Raw genomic sequence first — 12,520 nt, forward strand, 5'->3', positions numbered from 1 at the left:
GGGTGCTATTTTGATTTTTGAGAAAATAAAAAATGAAATTTTTGTGGGTGAGACACCTCAGCAGGATTTGAAATTTTTCAAAATTTGGTTTGCTTGATTTTCTCTGCAGGAAGCTCCCAGATGGCGCCACCTCAGAGGGTGCTCTCTTGGAATTTGAAATTCAAACTTGCTTTTTGTAGGGAGTCCTCAGGTGGCGCCACCTCATGGTGGGCTACTTTTATTAAAAATAAAATAAAAAATAAAATTTGAAGCCAAGTGGGACTCTGGATTGGCGCCACCTCAAAAGGTGATTTGAGGTGTAAGGCTGGAAACAATAGGAGCATGCCATGTGGCGCCATCTCTGGAGGTGCTTGGCATGTGTCAGAAGGATAGGAGTGGAGGAAGCTAGGAGTGTGCCACCTCAGAAGAATTCAAATTCTACTTTTCTGCAGGAAAGGAGAGGCTGACATGTGGCATTTCCTCAGAGTGGCTCCTACGATGCCATGTGGCAGGAGAACATGAATGGATGAAGCAAAATGCGCCACCTCAGAGGGGGGTTTTTCTACTTTTTCTGATGTAGGGAGGTCTGGACATGTGGCAGTCCAGGATGGTTCCATACCTGACAAGACTTGCTGGAGGAGGTTCTTTAGATGGCGCCACCTCAGAGGGGGATTTGAATTTTAAATGGAGGTTGGCCCTGGAGGAATGGAGGGTGGACATGTGGCGCCACCTCAGGGTGGCTCCTACAATGCCATGTGGCAAGAGGGAGGAAAAGGAGGGAAACAGACACGTGGCACTATCTCACACAAAATAGAAAAGGTGAAGTTCAGGATTTGCGCCACCTAGTCTGGAGTTTGAATATTTGAATTCTAGCTTTCTCTGAAGGAGGCAGAAGGTGACATGTGTCACTTGCTTTTTCTGAAGAAAGCAGAGAGAGACACGTGTCCCTTGCTTTTTCTGAGAAGAGCAGAGGGTTACATGTGTCACTTGCTTTTCTGAGAAGAGCAGAGGGTGACATGTGTCACTTGCTTTTTCTGAGAAAAGCAGGGAGTGACATGTGTCTTCTACTTTTTCTAAAGGAAGCTGGAGATGACATGTGTCATCTACTTTTCTGAGAAAAATAGGAGGGAGACATGTGTCACCTGCTTTTTCTGAAAGGAGCAGAGATTGACACGTGTCGCTTGCTTTTCCTGAGGAAAGGAGAGAGTGACATGTGTCACTTGCAGGAGACATAATTCAAATGGTGCCACCTCAGGGGAGACAAGTTCTACTTTTTCTGAACAGGACAACACATGACACGTGGCATCACATGGTGACCTTGGAATGACACATGGCACAGGGTGAAGAAGGTAGACATTGGCACGTGGCATAAAATGAAGAGGATGTCTAATGACATGTGGCGACATCTTAAGGTGGCCCCACAGTAACACGTGTCAAAGGATGGCAGAAGAGAGAAGGTGACATGTGGCGCCACCTCTAGGTGAACCCTATGTTGACATTTGGCAAGTAAATGGGAGGAGAGAGAAAAAGACATGTGGCACCAATCCAGGGGACAAGGCTCGTATATTTTTGGGTTTTTCAAAATTCAAATTTTTCAAAAGAGAAGCCTGTGTGACACCATCTCAATGTGGGTCCCACATTGCTTCTTTATTTCAATAAGGATAACACAACAACCTCTTTTTGGAATTTTCATAAAAATTTGGACTAATTGGCAAAACAGAAATTTTGAAAAGAGTTGGCCCCTGTAGGGCGATTTTGTAAAAGGAAGATATTTGAAATTGTTTGACAAAAGGGCAAAATCTGAGGTGAAGTGGTTGAAATCCATATTGAAAACTATCGAGATCGTTTTCCTGAGAAAATATTTTGAAATTCAGAGTCCTGGGGGTAAAATGGGAAGAATTGATAATTTTGAAGACCCAGGGTTTTGAAATCAATTTTGAAAAGAGTTGAAATTCAAATCTGGATTGGAAATTTTGAAATCGAGAGGTCTGGACCTCGAAATGACATGATGTGCAGTGCAGTGATATGAAATGCTCATGCAATGATATGCAATGCCATGTCTTATGCAATATAATCTTGAACCAAGACTTGGAGATTCCTGTCTTCTGTCAGGAACAAAATTTTGAACATCTGAGCTAAAAATAGAGAAATTTTGAGAGTTGTAAATGAAATTTGGACTTTTGCAAGGTCTGAGCTCAGAAAATGACCATTTTGCCCTCCGGCGATTTCAAAAGGCTGGATGATGATGTTTGGTGAAAATGTCGTGGAGGTGAGTGAAAATTTGGGGTGTTTACAGATGCCCCTCTTTGCTACTAAGCCGGCTCATGGCCGAGCTTAGTGGGAAAGAAAAACACACCAAATTTGGGCTATACATAAAGAAATGCCCCAGTTAGAAGGATCTGACTGGGTGTGAAGAAATTAGCCCGAGGAAGATGGTAGATATGAAGCGAAGAATGAAGAGAAAAGACTCACTCTGTGAGAGTGAAATTCAGGTTTATGCCCTTGACCTGGATGGGACAAAAATACCTCGCATGGAACGAAGCTCAAGTTTGACCCTTAACCTGATTGGGGAATGGAATATCTCATCGAAATGAGACTCAGGTTTGTACCCTTAACCTGATCGGGTCGAAGATGAAATACCTCTTTTATTGAGGCTCAGGTTTGTACCCTTATACTAATCGGGCGGAAAATAGAATACCTCGTCGATGGAGGCTCATGTTTATACCCTTATCCTGATCGGGCAGAAAATGGAATACCTCTTTGGATGAGGCTCAGGTTTATACCCTTATCTTGATCGGGCAGAAAATGAAGTACCTCTTTGAGTGAGGCTCAGGTTTATACCCTTATCCTGATCGGGTGGAAAATGAAGTACCTCTTTGAGTGAGGCTCAGGTTTGTTCCCTTATCCTGATCGGGCGGAAAATGGATGGAATCCTCGAAGGAAGAGACCATGATGGAACCTTTGGATTTTGCACAATAAATCCGATAGGGTTTTTGCAAAAGGAAGGAAAATGGGGTCCCTAAAGCTTGAAAAGGGATTGATTTTGGGCGCCTCATTGCTGAAACTAAAATCAGCTTTTGAAATTGCCTCTTGCGAGAAAATGATTGGTGGTTCGACCTCGAACCGAAATGGGACTGTCTATGGTTGGACAGTGGGGACACCGGGAAGTGTGCAAGTCTGAGAGTCCATGCTCTCAAAGAAGGGAAGGAATCAAGTCCTAAAGAGGGATTTAAAATTGGTGTCAGGATGCATCGAAGATGGATATCGAGCTCTCACTTCACGTCAGGATAGCTAGAAAATATTATCAAAATATTGAGAATTTTGTTGTTGATTCAAAGTTTTTGAAAATGTTGCACATGGCTGCAAAGATATTCTTTCTTTTCTACCCAAAGCATTACCTCCAAATAAGGTTCACTTCGTAGAATCGAAATTGGAAACCCAAATTACTTGCAATTGCCCTTCTTCAAGGAAGTTATCAATCCCCTTGATAGGAACAGGAAAGAGAATTTGATATTATGAAAGCAATTGATGAAAGAGTATTGATAATAGAATTTCATAAAGTTTAAAGAGAATTCTTGATAAATTTGGCAGTTTGATATCCTGAGGGCTTCTCTCATGATAATCTTTCTGCACTCTTTTGGCTCTCTTGTGTTTTGGCTGCATTCTCCTTCATTTTGGAGATATTCTGATTCTTTTTTTTTCTTTCTTTTTCATCTCTTGCTCTCTTTTGGAAGGGTACGTCACAAGCTCCTTCATCTTGGAGATGTTTCGATCCTTCTTGGGCGATGGGTTTGGAGATCTTTGGATGATAGCTGAAATTAAATATCTTTTAGGTATTGTCGAGAGGTTCATCGCATCTGCCTTCATCTCGACAGTGCTTTGGACTCTCCCTGGAAGGATCCGTCACAAACTCCGTCATCTTGGAGATGTTTCGAATCTTCTTTGGCCCCGGGGGTCTACTCGCCTAATTCACCTTCATCTTGACGACAGGTGAGAGATCCCTTTTGCGGATATTTAATTGCAGCTTAGGTGATTCTAAGGAGATAGGGCTTGGATGCATTCTCTCTTTTACTAGCACTCAGGATATTTCCACTGCCTCATTTTTGCAAGAATGGTCTTTAAAAATATGCCATTGACTGCGATCAATATCAATCATCTATGGCTTTGCAAAACATTGAATCTTCTTCGTTGGCCATATCAAGGATTTATCCTTCATCCCTTTGGTTGGTCAATAGAAAGAATTGGAAGTTTGAATCTCTTTTCGCAAAAGCTTCACTCTCTTGGAAGTAATGCTGAAGGTAAACTGAGGTAAAGATTTGTGCAATAAAATTTTGAAATCAACAGGTAATTGATTGACATATTGACAAATTGTTCTTGAAATCCTTGGTGAAAGAGAGCATTTAACATCTGGCTTAACACATCCATGATGAAAATTGAGTCCTGAAAAGACTCAGTAAAAGATCAATTCGACAGTTGAGTTTTGTTTTGATTTACCAGCTCGAAAGCAGGATTTTATCGAAGTACTAGCTCGAAAGCGAGATTTTTGGGGATACCAGCTCGAAAGCATGATTTTGATTGTTCGACCAGCTCGAAAGCAGGATTTTGATTGAAGTACCAGCTTGAAAGTAGGATTTTTGGGAATACCAGCTCGAAAGCAGGATTTTGATTGTTCGACCAGCTCAAAAGCAGGATTTTGATTAAAGTACCAGCTCGAAAGCAAGTTTTTTGGGAATACCAGCTCGAAAGCAGGATTTGGATTGAAGGACCGGCTCAAAAGCAGAATTTGGGTTGACTGACCAGCTCGAAAGCAGGATTTGTTGACCGACCAGCTCGAAAGCAGGATTTGGGTTGACCGACCAGCTCGAAAGCAGGATTTGTTGACCGACCAGCTCGAAAGCAGGATTTGGGTTGACCGATCAGCTCGAAATCAGGATTTGATGACCGACCAGCTCGAAAGCAGGATTTGGGTTGACCGACCAGCTCGAAAGCAGGATTTTATGACCGACCAGCTCGAAAGCGGGATTTGTTGACCGACCAGCTAGAAAGCAGGATTTTATGACCGACCAGCTCGAAAGCGGGATTTGTTGACCGACCAGCTAGAAAGCAGGATTTTATGACCGACCAGCTCGAAAGCGGGATTTGTTGACCGACCAGCTAGAAAGCAGGATTTGTTGACCGACCAGCTCGAAAGCAGGATTTTGATAGAAAATGATTGTCATTAATAGAGATGTGACCCGAAGGTTTGAAAATGATAGATATTTGATGAATTTGTAACCCGAAGGCCAGGAAAGTTGGAACCTGAAGGCGGAAAAAATGACTAATGTTGGCAAGATTGTAACCCGACGGCTTGAATTGAGAATCTGATAAAGTGGGTGGTCCAGAGGTTGAAATTGGAAATTGAGTGACCCGAAGGTCGAATAGAGAATTGGGTAACCCAAAGGTCGAAATTGGAAATTTAGAATTGGAAATTATAAATTATAAATTGAAAATTGAAAATTGGTTGTTAGAAATTTGGAAATTGGGAATTTGGAAATTGAAAATTGGATGTTGAAAATTAGAAATTGGATGTTGAAAATTGGGTGCAGAATAAATGCAAATGGAATGCAAATGAAGTGCCAATGGGTGCATATATATGCAAAATGAGAGATTGGTTTATCCTGTCTGCATACAGGATGTTTTGAAGTAAAGATAAATTTTCACAAAAAAAATGCCCCAGTGTAACTAGGGAGGAAAATTTTGAATAAAAGAAGGATAATTGGTGAATAAGGCAACAAGCTCCTTGACTGATAGGCGTCCTCAAGATCATTCCTCACAAGAGAGACATTGTGAAAAGGAAGGATAAGCAAATAAGATGGTGCCAAGCTATTGAAAAAAAATTCGATGACTTTATTGATGCTTAAAAATCAAGGAAAGAAAATGGGATTACATTATTCTTTTGAAAAGCAAGAGGAGAAATGGAAAAGTGTCGGCATGGTCATCTTCTGGAATGATTGTAAAAAAAACATCTTGGTCGGGATGACTAGTCCTCCTTTTCATCTTCAACGCGGAGCTTCATGTCAAAGCAGTCTTGAATGATATTCTTAAGGATGAAACAATGCTCGGTATCATGACCCATTGTCCAATGAAACTTGCAGAACTGATCTTTAAACCTTCCCATGGTCACAGAAGGATCTGCCATCTTGGGGAGTCTAACCATCCCTTTGGCGATCATATATTCTAGAACTTGCTCGAGCGGTTGTTCTAAGGGAGTAAAATTGCGGTCGTATCCCCAACCATCATGCTTTGGCCTCCCCTGGGGCCTTAATTCTAGTTGGATGCTCGCGGGAGAGCTGTCATTCTGCTTGTTGATTCTGTTTTCTTGTCCTGTATGATCATCCTTGCTGGAATTTAGACTCCCTGACCCGCCGGTGTGGTTCTTTCTGCCACCCCTTTTGCTTTTGCCATTGTTGTTGCCAGGGGCATTCACGGAGAATGTGAAGTTTGACTTCTTTTTGATATCTGAATTGCTCTTTGAGAGTGTGAGGCTCTCATATACTCCATTTTCTATTCCCATCTCGAGCCATTCAACTCGTTCTATCAATTCAATGAAAGTTCGTGCTGGGGAGGTAGAGATCAGGCCTCTCAAAGGTTGGGACAAATTATTCAGGATGACCGACAACGCGTGTCCTTCTGATATTGGGTCCTTCATTTTGTTGCAGGTCTCTCTCCATCTGCGAATGAAGTCTCTGGCTTTTTCACTATCTCCCTGCTTCAGATTACAGAGGTGATTTAACGTTGGTAGCGCTTCAGCATTGAACAAAAATCGCTCGATAAATAGATTAACCACCTTATCGAATTCTCGCAGCTCGATTGGATTGATATGCTCGGAGTACCACTTGGCGGCAGTGCCTTCTAGGCTACGAGGAAAACAGAGAAATAGGGCCCTATTGTCTCTCTTGAATTTGGAGCATTCGGCGAAGAACATGGCGAGATGGGCTTTCGGGTCGCCAGAACCATCAAACTTGATGAATTTACGGGGAAGGTTCTCCAGATCTTCGTCTCCTTCTAAGCCATCATAGAAGTCCTCGTTGGTGAAGACTTTCTTTCCCTTGTCGCGAGCTTGCAGGTCTTTAACAACTTTGGCCATTTCTTTGAATTGTGACTGCAGGGGCTCTTCTGCAACTTGATTCTTTGATTTGCGACTCCTCCTTTGTTTTCGGCCCTGTTTCTGAAATGCCAGAGGCACCTCATATTCTTCATTGGTGTCTTCCTCTGATTCTGATTCATCTGAAATTTCTTCTAGCTGAACTTGCTTCTTGGAAGTCTTCTTATCCTTGTGCCCATGGAACTTCTCTTTGAATGGGTTCTTCTCTGCACTGGTCCCAGCCTGTTCACTCATCATTTTGGTCATCATTTTCTGGAACATGGCATACATCTGCGGGTCTATGCCATCCTTCCCTTGCTGCTGCTCTTGACTCCTCTCGGATCGCGGGGAGCCCATCTCTTCTTCTGAGGCTGAGAGTACTGTGGTGATGTGGTTCTTCTTCCTGACCTTGTTCAAACCATCAAATGTTGTGGATGCTCTATGTAGGATGAAGTCTTGATTAGACTCTGAGGGTGGATTGGGAGGAAAATGATTATTGACGATATGGTAGACAATTGGAAGAATATCCCATTGCTAGGGATAGAGTCGCCGCTGAAATTACGACAATTGTGTTGTCATTCTTTGTAAGAGAAATAACAATGGAAAATGTGCCTTGTTACCTAGGCGAGGTCGTCGACCACGAGGAAAAACACCATTTTGAAGGAAAGAGATATCTCTTGAAAAAAACAATCTGCAAACGGATTTAGAATAAGGAGAAGGCAAGTGGGTAAACAATTTCCACCGCAATAATCAAGGTATACACGAGGAAAATAAGGTGAAGAATTTTTTACAAATAGACAAAAGAATTGAAAATCCAATGAGAGAAAACCTATGATTTTGAAAAAAATTGCAGGCAGGATGAAAATGCAGCTGGAAATTCGAGATCCAGTAGAAAGGTAGAATGGAAAATCACCTGGAGTTTTGAAAGAAATTGGGAAAATCATCCAGGGTTTGAGAAAATAAAGGAAAAGGAGAAAAATATGGAAATTTAAAAAATATTTTTGGGAAAATATAAGAAAATAGAGGTAATGTAAGAACAATCATATCCTGTACAAACATTTATGCACATACAACACTCCCTAAAAGGCTGACTCTAGATGCATCATTTTGAAAACAGTTGTAGGACCTTAATCCTAACACTAGGTTCAGATCATCTTTGTCCAATCCAGTTATGCCGATATACTCGAATCGAAATCCGAGGTACGTGGCATAGAATTTCAACTCCGGTTCTAATGTAAGGTTTTCCAACATCCTTGAGCGCCTACCGATATACTTCGGACTGTGGCCCGTGGTACGTGGTAGGGGGGTGTTAACCCAAATAGTTGGCCCGATTGTGAGGCTCTGTCCCGAACTAGGGTTCTGGAAGAGAGCCCAGCAACGTGAAGACCAGGTAATAGTAGGTAATGGAGATTTTGAAAAATGATCACATGCAAGAAATAGAGGGCTCTAAATCCTAGAGAGATAGATTTTGAAAACTTTGAAGAAGCATACATTGTTTGCATTCAGATCCTAAATTGAGGAGAGTTGTGTTTAGACCTAAGTCTATGTGAGCATGAAAATATCTCCTCAATCTGGTCCTACCAAACCATACCTAGTCTATATGCAATCAATGTCAGCTAGGTCAGAGTCTAGGCTCCTAGGTTTGCATTATATCATAAAGTAAAGAGCTGACATTTTGAGAACACAGTTTTGATAATTAAACTAAGTCAAACACAATTTTAATCAGACGAGGACAGGTCCCATCACGGTCGCCAAACCTGTTATCGTCGCGAAATTTTTCCCCGTCTTCCCTTCCTTGCGGAAGAGAGAGAGGGAAACGCTTTCGCGCTTCAAACTTGACCGGATTTTGGAAATTGTTTTTGAAATACTCGCCTCCATTTTGAAAATTGCGGGAAAATCCATGAGATGGGGCTCGACCTGTCGGTACGAGGTTCGACCGTTCCTGCTGCCTTTAACAGGGGTAATCGAACCAAGGACCAAAATTGTGCTTGACTTAGTTAAATCATCAAAATCGTGTTTTATCCTATATGCACAGAGAACTCAGGCATGTGCTATGAGATTTGGAAAATGTAAGTTGGAAAACATAATGTATGCTTGGAAAATGCTTTGGGATTGGAAAATATTTCTAAGGAGCGAGATGGAAATTGATTTCGCAAGAAACTCTGATGAAAAGACTTGAAATCTCGAGAAAGTTCATAAAGACTTGGGAAAATCATGAATAGTTGAAAATCCTGAGAAAATAGAAGTGATTTTTGAGAAAAAGGTGAACATTTGAAAGAAAATTGCTTGTCAGGAAAAGCTTCAAGTTTTGAAAAGTTTCTTTGGAAAACGATTGAAATTCACTGAAAAATTCTCTGGAGAGGGAGAATTGAAACTCGAGAAACTGAAATCCTGAGAATCTTGGCCTTAAAACCCTTGAAAATTGAGTTTTGATCTTTGAGAAAGATTGGAAACTTCTTTTGGAAATCTTAAGAAAATAACCTTTTCCAGGGAAAACTGTGGAAAAACTTGACTTGGGAAAACCGATTTTGGAAAATCTTCAGAGTTTCTTGAGAAATCGATTTTCTTGAGAATGAAGTTTTCTTAAGAAAATCATGGGAAAACCAAGGATTTCATGATGCAAATGATATGAATGAATGAATGCACTTTGAAAGATTTTCTAAGAAATTTGTTGGAAAATGTTCATTAAGTCAAAATAAATCCCTTACATATTCTGACTGTGGCCATGAATATGTTCAGAGTTTAATTGATTTAATGCACAATGCTTTGAAGATATTTGAAATATGATGTGCATTTTCAAGATAGCCTAAGAGTGTAGGCTCAATGTGACTAGTAGGAAGATGATGGATCTGGGTCTCGTCCATATTCCGACTAGGGCCGTAAATATGGATTCCACCGAGTTCATCAACTCCCTAAGAGTTGGTGCACGTGCCATTCGTGAACATCCATAGTGCTTTTGAAATAAAATGCATGAATCATAGAAACAGGATATTGCATAAATTCAAACTATATGATATGCATCCTAGTCTAAGCGGGAAATTAAATCTCTTATTCCAAAATTTACATTATTACATCACTAATCAAATGAAATAAATGGAAATTGCAGACTTCGGCTCCTTCTTTTGAATGTCCCTACCAACTTGAAATAAGGTTAGCTCAAATATGTTGGTTTTTCCAAGATTTTCCAATAATATTATGAAATTATTGGATTTAATTGGATATAAACCCTATTCTCATGCTTCTTTGATATTTGAAATGATGAAAATGCAAGAAATTCGGTGGAAAATAGTTTGAAATTCGGAATTGGGGTCAAACTGACCAAAATACCCCTAATTATAAAGTTATACCTTTAAAATCAGGGTTTTTTGAAGGAAAACTCGGTAAAATTGATATTTTGAAATTCAAATTGAATCAAATGATGATAAAATGAAGTAAGAGACAGGATGACATACTCTAAACACATTAAGACTGTAAAATCAGAATTTGACATTTTGCAATTTATCCAAAATAACGAATTTCACTTGTTTTTCGCTTGGATCCGGGTCCTGCGGGACCCTGTTTTGATATTATGGCTAATCCGAACCTCAAATGGATTCCAAATTGCACCAAATCCGGTATGAAGCATCTACTTACTCTGATAAACAGCCTAGAATGCTAAAAATCATGAAATGATATGATTTAAATGCTAAAATTTAAAGAAAGTCTTAAAATGGTGGATTTTGCCTATGGATCCGAACCAAATGCACTGCTTAACATGATAATGCAAGATTTACACCATGAAAACTTTTGATATTTTGCAGACTGCTAAAGGACCCGAAATGGAACATTTTTGGTTTTTACAGCCTTGGGATTTGAGCCATGGTGAGTTTGGCAACATGGATTTAGTTCTGATAGAGGTAAAAATCACCCTAATCTGATGTAAAATGCTAAAAAATAGAAAACAGCCATGGAAATTTATGAAATTAATCAGAGCTTCTCACGACATCTACATGAATAACTCTCATGTTCATGACTTCGGCATTTGATCAACAGAGACACAGGTAAAAATATAACTTTTCATTCCTAAATTGACAGAACAGACAAATGTAGCAAAACAGAGGACTGAAAAGACAAATCCGAAACAGGTATCACAACTGTTCTAAAAAACACAATATTCTATATTCAAACAGAGGATATCTTTGACATAACTTTCACTTTTTACAGTTTTGGAGTTGGAGCAACACACAAAGAGAACCAATAGCCCTAAGTCGATCCAAAATCTCACAGGCCCAAATCAGGCTCTGACACGTGTCCCGAACTCTCGGCTTTTTGTCAGACATAACAAAAATCATAAAAATCTGAGAAAATCAGGTTAAAAATTAGACATTTGTCCGAGTTCATAACATCTTTCGGATTGAAAATCGGATATCCCATGAGGGAGATCTGGATTTTACAAATCGGCAAATGATTTTCAAAACGCCTCCCGGGTAACAAAACCCGACTTGCCATTTTGAATGTTTACTGCAGTAAACGAATTCAAATGCCTCCAAATTTTTGGCACATTTCTAAGGACACTGAAGGCGTATTCCGTGATTTTTTTTAGATTTTTAATAAAAAATAAATGCATGAAATGACATGTGGACTGACTGACAAAAACAGAGAACTACTGAAAATGAGCAGAATTGAAATAAATGCTAAATTAATTCTAATTAATTCATGAAACGTGCTAAATTAATGAAATAAAATGCAAATTAAACATATCTAAATGCATGAATGCTGAAAATCATCAAGGAAGCATAATCATGTATTTTTATATATGTCGTTTCATGAGAATAGCTCAATCCATCTCTCGGATGAGCTCTTTCTTCAAACGACTCCCGAATCGAATTATGAGATCAAATGAAGAGGAAAAGAGGTGCACCTTGCTTCGTTAGGCAGCGTTGAAGCTCTTAAGAGGGACAGATATCACGAGCTTTGTTCGTCCTTCGATTCGGGCTTCGAATGATTCACCAAGATCGATCCACCGTGCCTTCTTCACTGAGCCAAAGGGGGTGTGAATTCCAAAGTGCAAAAATCAGATTTTCAGGAAGGCTAGGTCGAATTTCCAAGTTCACAAGAGCTAAAAAAAATGATCTCCCTATGCTGGGCGTGGAGCCTTGTTTTTATAGATTTTCTGAAAAAATTTGAATTTCAAACAGGCTCAATCTGAGCCCTCCATGTGGCGCCATCTCAGGGGTGCTATTTTGATTTTTGAGAAAATAAAAAATGAAATTTTTGTGGGTGAGACACCTCAGCAGGATTTGAAATTTTTCAAAATTTGGTTTGCTTGATTTTCTCTGCAGGAAGCTCCCAGATGGCGCCACCTCAGAGGGTGCTCTCTTGGAATTTGAAATTCAAACTTGCTTTTTGTAGGGAGTCCTCAGGTGGCGCCACCTCATG

Source organism: Nuphar pumila, chromosome 2 (genome assembly GCF_984573655.1).
Source record: "Nuphar pumila chromosome 2, dmNupPumi1.hap1.1, whole genome shotgun sequence".
NCBI lineage: Eukaryota > Viridiplantae > Streptophyta > Magnoliopsida > Nymphaeales > Nymphaeaceae > Nuphar > Nuphar pumila.